The sequence below is a fragment of the Protopterus annectens genome, chromosome 8.part0, assembly GCF_019279795.1.
Source record: "Protopterus annectens isolate FY-2018-M chromosome 8.part0, PAN1.0, whole genome shotgun sequence".
Taxonomy (NCBI): Eukaryota; Metazoa; Chordata; order Ceratodontiformes; family Protopteridae; genus Protopterus; species Protopterus annectens.
The window spans coordinates 1,131,128,882-1,131,145,816 of record NC_056741.1 but is presented as its reverse complement, the minus strand read 5'-3'; positions in this window follow the sequence as shown (position 1 = coordinate 1,131,145,816).

The window sequence follows — 16,935 nt, the reverse complement described above, 5'->3', positions numbered from 1 at the left end:
TATAAGTCAGCACTAAAAATTAAAAGCACTACACCCTCACTCCCCACTGGCCCTTGTTTTCAATTAAGGATTTCCCAATATTATTCTAGCATGTCCAAAGGTCAGTTGTCAATCTCCTCTCCAGTCCAGCTGGTGAATCTGGGAATCTTGAGGCAATGTTATAACTGCCTCATGTACACAGACAACCCTCTCCTCCTCCCACATAACACAAATACTTGCGAGAGATGCAGCTATTTAGCCAAACTGGAGGCTGAGCTCTCTCAACTCAGGACTGGCAAGACCAGTCAGGAGGAGAAGGCAACTACACACACCACAAAACCAGCTTCACAAAATGCTACCACTCCACCGAATCAAACACATAAACACACAAAGACATACTCGGAGGCTCTGAGTAAAAATTTACCTAAACAGCAGAGGCCTCCAAAGCAGACACCCAAACAACTGCTACCTCAAGACACCCCACAAGCAACACATAAACCACAAAAGCAGTGTGCAAAGCAGTCACAGCCCTTAAGGCCAAATACAACACCAAACATACTTGTCATAGGTGACTCCATAGTCAGACACACTGACGTCCCACTCACCAGGCTGAACAAGGAGAGGGTCACAGTAAGCTGCCTATCGGGCTAGAATCCGCCACATAACACAAGCACTGGGTCACTCCACAGCAAGTACAAATATGACACAGTCATTGTCCATGCTGGTGTGAACGACCTGAGACACCTCCCTGGACTACATGAAAAGAGACATAGAGGAGCTCTCTGATTATGTAGCCCAGGCAGGTATGACCCTAACCCTGAGCAGTATCCTTCCTTCACCAAGAATGATGCCACAATATAGAGACAAGATGATCAGCTTTAACAATTGGCTTAATGTCTGGTGTCATTCAAAGGGGATCCAGTGTCTGTCTGCCTGGGATGACATGCTTGACAAGCCACGCTGCTTCGCAAGGGACGGCTTGCACCTGTCACCCTGGGATTCCGGATATTGGCTAAGGCTCTTGCCACCCCATAGTGCCTTTTTAGGCAAGGCTCAAATTCTAAACCTACCACCCTAGAAAACAAAAATGGGAAGAAACTGAGGGTAATGCTGCTCAATGCCAGAAGTCTAAATCTCAAAATGCACGCACTCGAGGCCCTTCTCAGTATGGAGAACATCGATGTCTGTGCTGTAACTGAAACCTGGTTCAAGGCTCCTGAGAGCACCCTGGCACTATTAGGTTTTACCTCATATCATGCGTTCCGGCCCCAAAACCCGGACCACACCACAAAAGTAGGGGGTGTATCCATATTCATAAAGGATACCCACACCTCCAGGTTGGTGGCAACGCACAAAGCTTCGGAAACCATCCAGGTGCAACTAACCATAGGCAAAACTGCTCTACAAATTGTAGTATGCTACAGGCTACCCTCTCAAACTCAGGAACCCCACACAGCCTTCCTGAAGACACTGGAGGGTATAAATGTATCTCCAAACACCATCATATTGGGTGACTTCAACTACCCGAATATAGACTGGGAACATTACTCAAGCCCTAACTTTATAGCCCAACGGTTCCTGGAGTTCATAAATTCAAATGCCATGGAACAGCTAGTCACTGTTCCCACGAGAGGAGAAAATATACTAGATCTCATTGTCACAAACATGGGGACAAAATGCTCCACACCAGAAGTATATCCCTCATTGGTGAGATCTGATCATAAACTAATCTCACTGGAAATCCACATCCCGCCCCCACCCCAAACAAAAAAGACCATAGTGAAGAACTTCTAAAGCAAACTTCACACTACTCAAGACTGGTGTGGTATCCTTCAAGGCCCCTGAGCCAGAGGAAACCACAACCCAAGCTGCGGAAGCCCTTACAAATGCCTTCTATGAACACCTCCAGGACTGCATGGATCAGGCAATCCCAAATAAAACCAAGACTCTTTCCACAAAGGGCAAACGTCCAGTCTGGTGGACCCCAGCCTTTAACAAACTTTACAATAAGAGGAGAAAGCTATTACATGATAGAACAAAATCCATAAAAGGGAAGTCACCCCTGATCATTATTAGTAAAAAATACGAGCACTCATAAAATCAACTAAGGCCAATTTTGAGAGAAAATTGCCATGGATTCAAAGGACAATCATAAGGCCTTTTTCAGCTATGTTAGGAACCTGGGTGGAAACTCCCAGATATGCTCAGAATTAGTCCAAAATGATACAAAAATCACTGAACCCACAGACATTGCCAACATACTGGCAGACAGGTTCAGTGCAAACTTCACCCCCCCCTAAAGGAGAGATAACTATCCCAGCCGAGTGTAGCCTCCCGGACATCTCAAATGCGCAGGTGAAAGCTGCTCTCTCTAAAGCTAAAAACACAGCATCAATGGGACCGGATGGTATCCCCGGCTGTGTGCTACATGAGCTAAATGAGGAATTAAACCCGCACATAAGGCAGCTGTTTAATCTCAGCCTTACCACAGGATACGTGCCCAAGGAGTGGCGTACGGCAACTGTGGTCCCACTCCACAAAGGCGGCGCCTCTACGGACCCTGGTAATTATCGCCCCATAAGCTTAACAAGTCTAGTCTGCAAAGCTATGGAGAGGATCATAATGGAGCTCATAAACAAAGATATAGGGGACTTGCAGACATTGGACCCGACCCAGTTTGGCTTTGTCAAGGGAAGATCATGCCTTTTGAACTTGGTCGACTTCTTCGAAACAGTCACCAAGGCCATTGATGAGGGAAAGGCAGTCCATACAGCCTACCTTGACCTTGCAAAGGCTTTCGACACAATACCCCACTCGGGTATTGTAGAAAAACTTACCAGCTTAAATGTAAACCCATATGTCACAAGATGGGTTGCAAACTGGCTTAAGGACAGAACCCACAGGGTTAGAGTTGCTGGTGCTGTGTCAGACTCCAAGCCGGTCACAAGTGGTGTCCCACAGGGCTCGGTCCTTGGCCCCCTATTGTTTGGCATCTACTTCTCAGAAGTACAGGCCAACATGGGAGGACTTTGGCTGACAAAGTTTGCAGACGACTGCAATCTGGGCGCCATAGTGGAAAGTGCATCGGACATGGATATCCTTCAGAAGGGACTCACGGAAACAGATAGCTGGTGCCAGAGCCATGGCCTGAAGTTAAACGCCAAAAAATGTATAGTCATACCCTTCGGGAAAAACAAGGTAACCCCAAGCTACCATATAGGTGGCAATCCACTAAGCACAGAAGAGGTTATCAGGGACCTGGGGACCCAGGTTGACAGTGGCCTTTCTTTGACACTCACGTTGCTAAAGTGGTTAGAAAGACCTTCTACATTGCCCACCTGATCATGAAGGGATTCACATCCAGATCTAGTGAGGTCATTGTTCCCCTGTACTCTTCACTTATCAGACCAATGATCGAGTACAATGCCCCATTCGGGATGTATCTCATCCGACATCTGCAGCAATTGGAGAGACCCCAAAAGTTCCTCACCAAAAGGATAAAGGGACTCCAAAATCTGTCATATGCTGCCAGATTGAAGAAACTCCAGCTCTATTCAGTCGCATACCGTCTGCTCAGAGGTGACATGTGCCTGACATACAAGGCCATGTCCAACCCGGAATTAATGGACATGCTCCACCTCAAAAAATCCAAATCCACCAAAACCACTAGAGCAAGCGACTTAAACCTTAGCACGGATATAAATAGGACGTGCTGGAGGGATAGATTTATCACTCAGAGACTCCCTATGCTGTGGAATAAAATCCCAGTCCATGTGAGGCAGAGCACCTCGCTGACTCTGTTCAAGAGAAATCTAGACCTGTGGATGGGAGATCGTAGGTTTACCCCGGGAATCATCTCTGTGTCACTGCTGGACAGAGGCACAACAAACTAATGGGCACAGTATTTTTTCATATAAGGGGTGGCGTAAGCCACAAAAATTTGGGCTAGGCTTATAAATGCCTTAGGGCAGATAGCCTAGTTTAAACATATGAACCTATGAACCTATGAACCTATTAGAGTGCTATGGAAGAATGGCATATCACATTAAGGTGAAGGCATTCGGTGATAAAGCAAACTGAGAAGAAACTATGAGCAGATCAGGATTAAGTACATGTGATGGAATATAGGAGAAGAAGTGCAGTGAGAAAGCCATGAGTGGATTTTGCGACATTTAAAGTAAACTCAAATTAATACAGAAAAATAATTGCTAGTTATTGATGGCTATTGTTTTTGAAGGGCTGCTACAAAGACAAAAAGACTACAGAGAAGGAGCTGAAGGCTTCAAACCCATTTTGACTTTGGTTCCTACTAATTCAATGTACTACAAAGACCATCAAATTCTGGGACTGAGTGTGTAGTGTTCAAGCCTTTGGTGACAGAAAAGACTTTCACATGACTGTTACCCGAGCTTGGGTTCCAGTAAAGGACTGAAGTGTTTCTACAGGGACGTTGACTACATTTGGCCAATTTCTGTGGACACAAAGCCTCACATACTTTAAATACTAGGGTGTTTGCTTTGTTTGACATACTGCAGCAGAATCAATTTTAATCATATTAGGTAAGCTACATAAGAACCTTATCTATAACAGGCAAGGCAGCTTCTTAGTCCCTGTTGATGTTGGTTAGATGGAAATTAAATTGACTTATCCCAATTACTGATTGCACTTTTTGATCACTTGTGCTGTTGCAGTTCTCCTTGTTACAATTTCTGCACAGTTACAGCATTGCTTACAGCACTGCACTAAGGAGTACTGATTGTCTACCTGACATACCTTTATTACTTTGGTGAATAATCTACTGATACTGCATTGCAAATATTTGCTTTAGAGTTACTGCAATTGGAACTATGTTTTTTCACTATCTGTAGTTTTTGGTCAACAGCTGCTGCTTCCAGATCCATTAGGCTAGGTTATATGTTTCCCATTGGTGCTACTAGCTAGCTTGAAATCAGCTTAGCCTTCTGGGTAAAGCTATTTGGTTTAAATCTGCTAGTTGTTACTGATTACCATATCACTCCTCCATAATTCTGACACGTCTCCATTTCTTTTTTGCACTTGTGAATATTACAGAAATCATATCTCACATTCCTGTATAATTTTGCAACTTATACCAAACAAGAAGCACTGAAGTGCTTCAGTCCCGATCACTAGAACAGAGTGGGTAGTAAAAAGTAGTCACTCATGTGACTGTTCAGTCTTGTCAACTACAGATATGTATATGTATATATATATATATATATATATATATATATATATATATATATATATATGTATGTATATATATATATATATATATATATATATATATATATATATGTAGATAGATACACACACACATGTGCACACACACACACACACACACACACGCATGCACACACACACGCACACATACATATATATATATATATATATATATATATATATATATATATATATATATGCAGTGTCACTACACTACAGGTAGCTCAATTGATGTTTTTAAATGTGTAGGGAATAAATAAATAATGAATGTTAGAGACTATATAGCTTCATTAGTTTGAGTGGCTTTCCTAGTAAAATCAGCTGTATTTAGTGATTTTGGCTGAACTATAGTAGAGCATTCTAATATACGTCATGAAATGCAGACATTAAATTGATGAAGGTAATTGTGTCAGAACAAGCAAACTTTAATGACAGAAATAACAATGATGTTAGAAGTACCTGCTGAACTTTAAGGCAACCTTCACATCTCAGAACACATTTAGCAAACACCAAATGGCACACTCACAGCACACAGCAGTGTATAAGGGGTTCTAAAAGCTTAAACTAGGTTTACCCCATTTCAACTTTTGCAAGCAGCCCTCTCAGGGGATGGATTGGCATTACTATCAAAACTTGGGAAGAAAAGGAGACACTAATTAAATGTGTGCTAATACACCCCATTACTTTTCAGTCTAGATTAAAACTGGTTATCTCTATAGTAATGGAGCACATTCTGAGAACTCAGGAGATGCAACAGACGGTTTATAGCAAAAATGCCTGACATGCATAATTTACTCCATGAAATCTTTCCGGGCTGAGACTGACGTTAGAAGTGATCAGTGCTCTACCCAAGTAAACAAATTTGAGTAAATAAATGAATGAATAAATACATAAATAAATCTGGTATTAGTGCTACTGCCCTCCATAAAAAACACATTTTTGGTCAAGTGGCAGGGGGGCCATTTCAGGTGGCTTAAAGAATAATGTCATTGATCACAAGTTTAGTCAAACAAGAAATATAAAATCTATCATGCAATGAAGACATGGACATAAGCAGAAATCTATGCAGTGGGAATACAAGCTAAAATTTATTTACAAGGTACAAAAGAATCTCTACCTAGAGTGCACTTAGAAGAATTCCTCTCAAGAGTACAAAGGCAGGAAGTGAGAGGATTTTGCTTAAAATAAAAGTCTTTTCAGAAATGCATGGAATGATTAAACTGATAGAATATAACACAGAGACAGTATCTGGAATAAGAATACCAGAGTCAGATAACAGTTGATAAAAGAAGAAATTCAAAGAATGCTCAACTAGGAGTGATGGAAGAATCATGAAGTGAAAGGAGAAACCTTAGCAATGCTAATTTCTAAACCTGACAGAATTACTTGATTGTATGACTATACAAAACAGAATACCAAGTCAAAATATGATAGCTATCCCATGCCAAGAAAGGCTGAGCTGACAATGAACCTAGGAAAAAGTAAATATCTGACAACCCTGAACTTAATGAAGGAATACCGCCTGCTAGAGCTCATTCCCTATGTGAAAAAAAAAGAAAATGTTTGTATCCTAGACAGTTTTTTTCGCTACACAGTTTTACCACCAGGCTTATGTGGAGCCTCAGATAATTTTAGAGACTGCAGTATAAAATATTAAAGCCCCAGTCACAATATAATTCTACATATTTGGAATATATGATCATTCTTTCAATGGACTGAAAGTCTCTTAACAAAAGTTTAAACTGTGTTAGAAAAGATAAAACAGCCCAGCTTGAGTGTAAATGTTAAAAATGTAAACTGGGCATTGTGAAAGATAATTGCTTAGCATATCTTTTAAGAAGAGGGGTGGTAAAATTACATCTAGAAAATCACAGACCATATAAAACTGGTACCCCCCACAAAAAGAAAGATGATGGGTTTTCTTGGACTAATTAGATAGTCTGTAAATTCTGAGCCTACTATTGTGAATATATCTGTCCTTTGATCACACAGGAGGGAAGGCTCCTGGAAAAGCAAAAAATATTTCTTGGGCAAATAGAACATTTGATGAACTAAAAAGAATCCCATGTTATGAACCTGTGTTAGTGTGAACCAATTTCATTAACATCTGCATACTAATGCATCAGAGGTAGGTTCACGGAATGTGCTACCACAAGACATTCACTTTTGTGCTATAGCAGTAGGATACTGAACAATGTGGAAATGAGGTACTTGGCTGGTGAAAGAGCTACAGAATGAGCCTTGTACATGTTCAAGTATTATTTCTTAAGTACACACTTCAGTACCGTAACTAATCATGACTTATTGTAATGGCTCAATAAAACGCACTAATGGTAATACAATGTTGTCTCTGTGGTTTCTAACCAAATAAGCCTTTCAATATATAGAAACATACAGACATTGCCTACCTAACAGAAATGTTGCTGGTTTGTCAAAGGCTGGCAACCCATTATTATGAATCCAAAACCTATGTTCTTTGTGCTGGCAGAGAGGTATTTGTAATGTGTTGACCTAATGGCCTTGGAAAATATGTAGGTATCTTTAAATATGATTGTTGAATTTGGAAAATAAGGAGTGTTTACTGCAGGATGTGTATAAGAAAATTCTCACAAGTAGGTAGCTAGACAATACTCTGCCTTATACAGTAATGAGCTTTTAGTCTCTAATTACCATCATATAAAAAAAAAAGTTTGTAGCCGAAGCCCTTCAGGTTCCTCATCTGGATGATCACCTGGAAGAAGGATCCAGGACTTTGGAGTTCAGGTCAGTTGGAGCTACTTCATGACCTACACCTTTGGGAGTGCCTACATTCAAGGACTGAGAGATGCTCAGAGCCAGAACCCTTCAGCGACATCACAGTTATTGGAGTGTCTGCATGAAGTCTAAAACACTAACTAAAAATGTACTTTTTCATGTAATTGTAAGCCAGATAGCAATGTACATTTTGATTGAATTAAAAAAGCCAAGAAAGGCTGATATTTTCATTGGTTATATACAATCTGTCCAGCCATGCTTATGAGTCATATAGTGACCCTATGAACAGCCACCTAAATCTTTGGAGTTTACTAGGCAGAAGGTGAATTACCAAGTCATTCTTTCATTTTACAAAAGCATGTATCTAAGCAATCTATATATATATATATATATATATATATATATATATATATTTATATATATATATACACACACACACACACATATATATATATATATATATATATATATATATATATATATATATATCTATATATATATATATGGGACCCCTTCAGGTAGTCGAACTTTTAAAAGCTTGACTATCATATGGCCGAGACCATATGATCGAGCTTTTAAAAGCTTGACTGCTCTGAATGGAGATCTCCATACATAAGATTTCCCATTTCTGAAATGTAGTGCAATCTCGGATTTGGTATATTTATGTAGCGGGGGGGGGGGGTTTGGGGGGATGCAGGTGGGCGTGCCCTCCTGCTAGACACATTTAGTTTTTATTTGGTTTTTGTATTTTTTATTTTTTTTTACATGGTCGATGTTTCAAATGTTCAATCATATGGTCTTGGCCATATGAAAGTCGAACATTTGAGATGTCGATCATGTAAAGTGCATATATATATATATATATATATATATATATATATATATATATATATATATATATATATGGGTTCCATACACTAGATCGAATTTTCACTAATTCGAAATAGTGCATGGAATGCTCACTGCAGCGAAAGTGCACTTACGCGAAGTTCAGTACAACGAACGGGTGTTGTACTGAACTTCAGTGCAGTACTCACGGACCTAGGGCTATCCCCTTACCATGACCTGTGCCCTAACCCTAAGTTCTGTGATGACTGCAGCACAGTGAAGGACATAGCAATGTCCTCCACTATGGTGCAATAGTCACGAACCTTAGGGTTAGGGCATGGGTAAGGGGATAGCTTTACTAACTATCCCCTTACCCTAACCCATGCCCTAACCCTAAGGTCCGTGACTATCGCACCATAGTGGTGGACATAGCTTGTTTTTTATGTCCTCCACTGTGCTGCGGTGTTTTCGGTGAAGTGCACTTATGCAAAAGTTCACTTTCATTAAAGTAAACTTTCACAGAAGTGATGCTTCCTATTACAAGTTCAAAGTAGTGAATTTTCGTTCTTGTAATAGGAATCCATATATATATATATATATATATATATATATATATATATATATATATATATATATATTTATACTAAAAGTGTACAAGGCCTAAACAACATGTCTTACATGGAATGACTCAAAACCTGTCACTGTACTAAGTATCTTACAGACTGTTAAAAGGTGACCTGTGTGTGGCATACAAGACATTCTGTAACGTAATAGTGATGGACATAATGCATGACAGGAACTCAAATGACATCAGAAATACTCAGTCTACAGATATAAACCTCTTCTTTAAAATCAACAGAACAGTTTGAGGGGACAGGTATATTTCACAGAGGACAGTGATGCTCTGGAACAGACTTAACAGCTACATAAAGTTCATCCCTGTATATATTCAATCGAAACCTGGCTCTATGGATGGGAAACAGAAACTTTACCCTATTACTGCCCCCTGTAGTTCTGATGGACATGGGAAGCTTTTACACGCTTTATCCCATGCTTGTGTCCCCTCAGATTAGCTATGTTATGATCCCAGTTATTCTCATTAGGAGTAATATATAATTATCGACAACGGAATGAATAAGGCCGATATCTAATCACATTAGATAGGATAATATCCGCACATAAAGGTAAACTGGCTAGGTTTAAAATCCCTCAAGGCCAGCTATCCCAGTATTTACCTATGTTTCTCTCTCTCTTCCTCTCTCTCTCTCATTTTATATATATATATATATATATATATATATATATATATATATATATATATATATATATACACATACACACACACACACACATATATGGTATACTTAAATATATCTAAGCGGCATAATATTGACAGTCAGATGATCAACAGTGAAAATATCTAAACTCCAAATTATCTAAACACAAAATATAAAATATTGATAAAATCAAAGTTATACTGGGGAAGAGTTTATACCCTTTCCCTATGTTGTGTGTCCTCGGATAATATAATAAATATATAATTAACAAGGGGTGCGGTGTGTGTAACCCCCAGATAGGGGGTATGGGTAGTTGGCCCTCCTGCAAAAACATTGACAACATGTGTTTTGATATTCTCAGATTTTTCAATGGCTTTCTGTTATGGCTAGATTTTATCACATGTTTCAATCTACTGAAGCTGTCCTCTAATAGACATTTACTGCTTAGCTCATCTTCTCAGACAACATCTTAGTTACAGTACACAACTGTCACACTGTGCAACTGATAGTAGTAGCTGCAATTAGTTTCACGGTGTTCCTCAAGTTGGCTTTATTTGCATTTTTACTAACGCATCGCTAAAGTGAAGTTTATTTCTTAGAATGTTCCATGTAATTGGCAAAGTGTGACTTGTTGGAGTTTAGCAGTATGAAGTGAACACTATGTTCTGTTCACCCATGCTGCTGAAGTGCGGCACTGTCTGCAGCAAAGAGTGAAGTAAGGGAATTTGTCTTTTTCTTCTTTGTTGTGTGATGTTGGACTTGGTGTATTTAAAGTAGCAGAGATGTGAAGGTATATCCCAACATAGGGTGGAGGTCCAGGAGGCTGTTTTTGCTATTATCATTAGATGTTTGTATATCTGATATATCCAAGGGAACCTCTTGATGTTGATTTTTTAGAATACGGTTTATTTACTATACTTTGGCCTTAAGTAATTGATATAAAATTATTACCTTGCATACTTTAATGCTATTGTTCATATTATACCACTGTTCCGGGGATACATAACTAACTGGGGGACAATGAGTTATCATTGTATTACATATTCATGTTCATTGCATGTCTGTTTTAAAACTAAACTTTAATTTATCCCTTGACTTTATACTTGTATACCTCTGAATTCTGTCTACTGTATCCAGTGGATGTTATGTATAGTGATGTCAACAAACTATGCAAGCTATAAGATACAGAATTCACATGGTTCATTCATTGCATTCGGAAAACTTTACATCAGTGAAGGAATTTTGATCATAGCATGGTTCCTTTTTTAGGAGAGGAATATCTGGTTAAACACAATTTGTGCATTGTAACTGTAGATGCATTTATGAACCTCAATGATGTCTTATATCAAAGTAATTTTACACAGTGTGAAAATGGTGCATATGCCATTCAATGTTAGTAGAATATTAATGGAGAGACTTCTTATAGTGATATATTTATGCTTAAAATTTGCATTTTGTATATCAGATAAGGAGGCATGCTGATGTAGCACAATCTTAACAGCAGAGCATCAAGCACAGTTATCAATAACACTTTGGCATTTAGCACAGAGGAGTAAAAATCTGAGCTGTTCATGAGCTGCTTCCTGTGTACAGAGTTTGATTCCTGGTGTCTTCATTCGTTTACTATGTGACTCTGAGCTAGTTGCCTAACTAGGCAGTACTACTATGCTGCCCCTGCAAAAGGAGAATTGCATCCTGTGAGCTTAACTGGTCAGCAAACATGGAAAAGAAAATTACTCCAGCAGTAAGATATGCAAAGCTACTTGTAGTCTTTGAAGGCTGCATACCAATACATATGTATTATTTAACTTTGATAGTACAGTTGTTATTATGTGTTCCTGTGCTGATTTACAGGATGCCAAATGGCTTTCCCATCCTCTTGTTCCATTGAAAAATGAAGATGGGAGCAGGAAGCCCCATTATCTACTGGTTTTGCTGCAACTGGGGCTAGAGAAGACGATAGTAAGCCATCAGATATCATGCAGGTAGCTTCATGTGATTGTCTTGCACAATAGAAATCTGTGTCATTCTTTAATCCCAAGTGTTATATAATTCAAACACTGTGGTACCCTGGTTCATAGATTGGCTGGTGAGGTAGGAATGTATTCTCAGATACTGGAATTTAAGACTTGCATAAATTGTCTGGCTGGGCAGAGTTGACTAACCACATTTTTTTCCTTCATGTCATGTTTGCTGATTTAGATGTTGGGTGCAAAGCCAGGATTACAGGATTGGCATATAGGATCATAGGTTCATAGGTTTTTATTAGGCTAACAACCACAAGTGCCTCTTTAAGCCTAGCCATGTATCCAAAATCTCTGAGAAGTTCTGATATCCTTAATAAGTTTAAGGTGAAGCTTGGGGGATGAAACGTTTACAGGTTGCCTGTGTACACTAGAGACACACAGGTGCCAAACCTGGGATGAATTTCCTGTAACCCATCCAGTTGTCCAAGTTGCACTTGAATTGGTTTAGGCAGGAACTCTGCTTCATATGAATGGGGAACCTGTTCCAGAGATGGGGTAGTCTCTGAGATACATATCTGTCTCACCAGCAGGTCCTATTTATATCACAGGCAAGGTCTATGTCTTTAGAATGGGTAATTTTGGTGCTGTTTGTTTTGTGGATATGCAGGATGTCCATTAGAGTGGGGTCTGACAATGCCCTGTATGCCAGGCCTAGATCTCTCCTCAAAAACTTGTAGGAGAAAGAATACAAGGATAGAGCCTTGAGGCAGTCTGCATAGGGCATTTTACTTATGCCCTGTATATTTTAGTGAGGAACCTTTGTGGATATTTCAGCTGTTGGATATGCCTGGTTAGGTACATACAAAAGGGGGCAACATACTCAGTGATAGGCCTGATGAATGCCAAATACAGTGGAACAATGACTTCCTTGGACTTAGATCCCATAGATTTGTTTATAAGCTGTAAACACAGAATGATTTCTTCACTACTGTAGACACATGATAGTCAAAGGCTAGATTACTGTCTATGTGTGTCCCTGACTACTAGGTCAACTCTAAGGGGTGGAATGTCAGTGATAGTTACCACGGGTGGATGACTTCCTGAAGGATACTTTTATGCATTTCCTGGCATTTACTTTTAGTTCATGGCTCTTACACCAGTTGTTTGTCTGTATCAGTCCTTCAGGGAGAATATTTGTGTCAGTGTGGGATTCAATGACATCTCCTAATTTGCAATAATTTATCAATTTGGTCAGTCAGAAACCATTGACATTGGCCTTGACGTCATAAATGCCAAAAAGGAACAGTCCAAGGACCGATTCTTGAGGGACTCCACTTGTAACTGGCCTCTTTGTAGAGGTGTACTCCCTAATTCTAACTTCCTGGGTCCTGTCTGTGAGCCAATTGGCAGTCCACCCGATGAAAAATGGGTTTGTGCTTAACCTCTTGAGTTTGTCAACAATGCCTGAGTGGGGTATTGTGTCAGATGCCTTGTCCAGGTCAAGGGAGGCAGTGTGAACCATTTTGCCTTCATCCATTGCTTTGGTGACCTTCTCAGAGAAGTCCACCAGGCTGAGTAGGCAAGATCTGCCCTTGACAAAACTAAACTGGGTTAAGTCCACTGCCTTGACATTTACTATATCACTATTGATCATTTCCATGATAATTCATTCCATGGTTAGGTTAATGAGACTTATGGGTCTGTAGTTTCCTGGGTCTGTAAATGGCCTACCTTTGTGTAGAGGGATGACTGTTGCTGTTCTCCATTCATGAGGCACAAAACCTGTTTGGAGGCTGCAGTTAAATAACAGTTCCAGAGTGCCTGATAGATCATGTTTCATGCTATGTAAAAGGCATCCAGTGATATTTTCTGGACCCATTGATGCAGTGTTCTTGGCCTTAGAGACAGCATTAAGGACCTGTTTCCTACTGACAGCAGGAAGAGTTATGTTTATTGGAATTACCTGAGGGAAGCTTGAGGGGAAGAGAGGAATAAAGTTGGAGATGAATTTATCAGCTAGTAGGTTTGCTATATCTTCTGGCTCAGTAAAGGTGGCTCCATTTACAATGAACCTACACACAGTTATGTATTGTCTTTGAGGTTATGGATATAGCTGAAGAAAGCCTTGTGGTTATCTTTGGCCTGGGAGGCCAAATTTACCTCAAAGTTGGCTTTGTTAGACTTTTATCTGTCCTCTGAATTGTTTGTTTAGTTTGATTAGTGTGCTTTTATCCTGTCGGGTGCTGCACCTCCTTATCTTTACCATCATTTTCTTCCTTCTGTCACACAGCCTATTGATTTTGTGATTCCACAAGGGTGGCTTTTTTTTTTTTTGAGTTAGTTCTGTACTTCTTCCTTGTGGATGCAGCTGCATCTATGCAGCTATTAAGATGCTTGTATAGGGTTTCTGTGAACAGTTCTGCATAGGCAGCAGTGTTGTCAACGTTTATGGGGGCTTGACATTTTGCCTGGTTATCATTTAATAGCAGTAAGTCAATCTTAGAGTAGTTCCTGAATATTCCAGGTTTAGCCGGGGGTCCAGATTTTATTTTTACTTCAAAGGAGACCATTTTGTGGTCTAACCTTTCCAGGGAAGACATTACAGTAAGTGGTGTGCAGCACCATATTAGTGAGGATCATTTCCAGTGTTGTTGCACCCCTGGGTAGTGTATTGACAATCTGGTCCAGGGAGTTTGTGCTTTCAAAATCCAGGAATCTCTGTGCCTGTACGTTTGGTTTCATAAACAATTCCCAGCTAATAATGGAGTAATTAAGTTGTCCACGAATATGGTATTGGGCTGGATGGTGAGTTTTTCCAATACATTTAAATACATGGTGTGGGTTTCCTGAGTCATAGAAGGGGACCTACGGCTTGCAAGGAAGTGATATTTGATTTTGCTTGTGGTGATTTGAACATGGAGTAGCTCAAGTGCATTGTCCTGTTTGACCAGCCTTGAGGCTATACATGCGTTATGCAATGGTGATGCTACATGCATGGCTGCACCTACCCTCCCAATGCAGCATAACCTACTGACTTATCCACAGAAACATGATTCATTATTCTAGAAAATATAGTTTAATTAGAGATGAGCTATATCTTTCTCAGTAATCCAATTACATTTCTGCAGTATGCACAACCTTCTATATTGCCTGTTCCTTCTCTACTAAAATGATATCGCTTATGATTTTTATCTTGTTCACTAAACATGGTGAGGAATTTAAGCAACTTTACATATATTTTTAATATTTCTCATGTGTATTACGGATAATTATGAATAGGTCTTTGATCATAACTAGTTTGTTGTATGTGTGAAAGGTGAATCTGACATCAGTATTGAAAATATATGACTACTTAGTTATGACTGGATAGACCCTAAAATAATTATTTTTGGAACATGGAGCTTAACCTACTCTGTGTGCTAACAGTTACTGAGAAAAAAGAAAAGCATAGGACTGCTGACAACAGTTTGTATATTTGGCCCTGTAGCAAATTTTAAAGTTGATTCAGTTTCCTGATGCTGTTCTGTAATGACAGTTGTTAACACGATAGTGTGAGAATAAAACATTACAGCTCTGAGAGGTGCTTGAAAAAGCTTTTCGGTAGATGAAGTGCTGTGATTACACTCAAAATTGGCTAAATTAAATCCTGGTCCAGCGCTATTCAAGCACAAGACCAAACTTTAGGGCTGGTTAGAGGAGTGTTTAAAACATGACAGTTAACAATTGTTAAGCAGCCCTTATGCACAATCAGCCTGCACTAAAGCAAAAAGTGCTGACCAGTAAAGAACAGCATTAGGACATGAAACAGCTTTGTTTCAACTCCTGTTTCTGCTTGCTGTCTGCTTAAGTACACACAGTCTTTTGAATTAAACTGCTTCCCTTAGACAGGGAATACATAAGGACATCAAGCACTCCCCACTGCTTTAGCAGCTTTCAAACTGCCACAACACATTGTATTTTTTTTTGTTAATCTTACTTTTCACTATCTATTAGTACATGGAGCAGATAAATCACCATGCAATACAAAGAATTATTATCTGATCTTCGATCGCAATGATCTATTATATGTTCTCAACATGGATGCCAAGATTCACCTTTCGGGTAAAGCTCAATAGGTGAATTATTTGGCATCTGTGTCTTAAACACGTAATAAATATGTTTAGATCTGTGACCCGATTGTAATCCTCTATGTTAAGCACCTTTGGTACATCAGAAAGATATTCAGTAATACTATAGTACACTACAGTTACACTCTGGGGGGGGGGGGGTCGGTTTTTTAAGCACCCTTTTGATGTTATAAAAATGGTCAAAAGGTTTTGTTATATGCCATTTATCACTGCTAAGCTCTAATCACATGCTGCGGTATTAAAATCAACCAAGAAAGAACAGTGGCTATACCATTTTTGCTCTCACGCATAGTCAAAAAAGTATATCAAATTGAATTCTTCCATCAGAGACATACTTTGCTTCCAGACAAAGTCTTTTTGGCAGCCATAAGTATTTTCATCTTTTAAAGATGTAAAACAATTGTTGTTCCCACATTTTTTATCTATAACTTCTAGAATATAAGGGCAGCTCAATATCCATGAGGTACAAAGAAATATAATCAGGTCCCCCAATCATGCCTTAGTTGTTATATCTGCTTGACATGGGTGTAGAGATTCACATTGAGCTTTGCTTTGCTTCAGTCTCAAGTGAATATTTTGATAACCGTGTCTAGAATACATAAGCTAGTCTTGACTAGGGATTTTCAGAGTTTAATAATGGCTCTACATACACTGTAATAATGTTTTAATATGTTCATCTAGGTATGTACTTATGCATCATTAAATCTTCCTTAATTTTTAAAACATGGCAGGTTGGTCCTCTTTGCAAATCAATAGATAGAT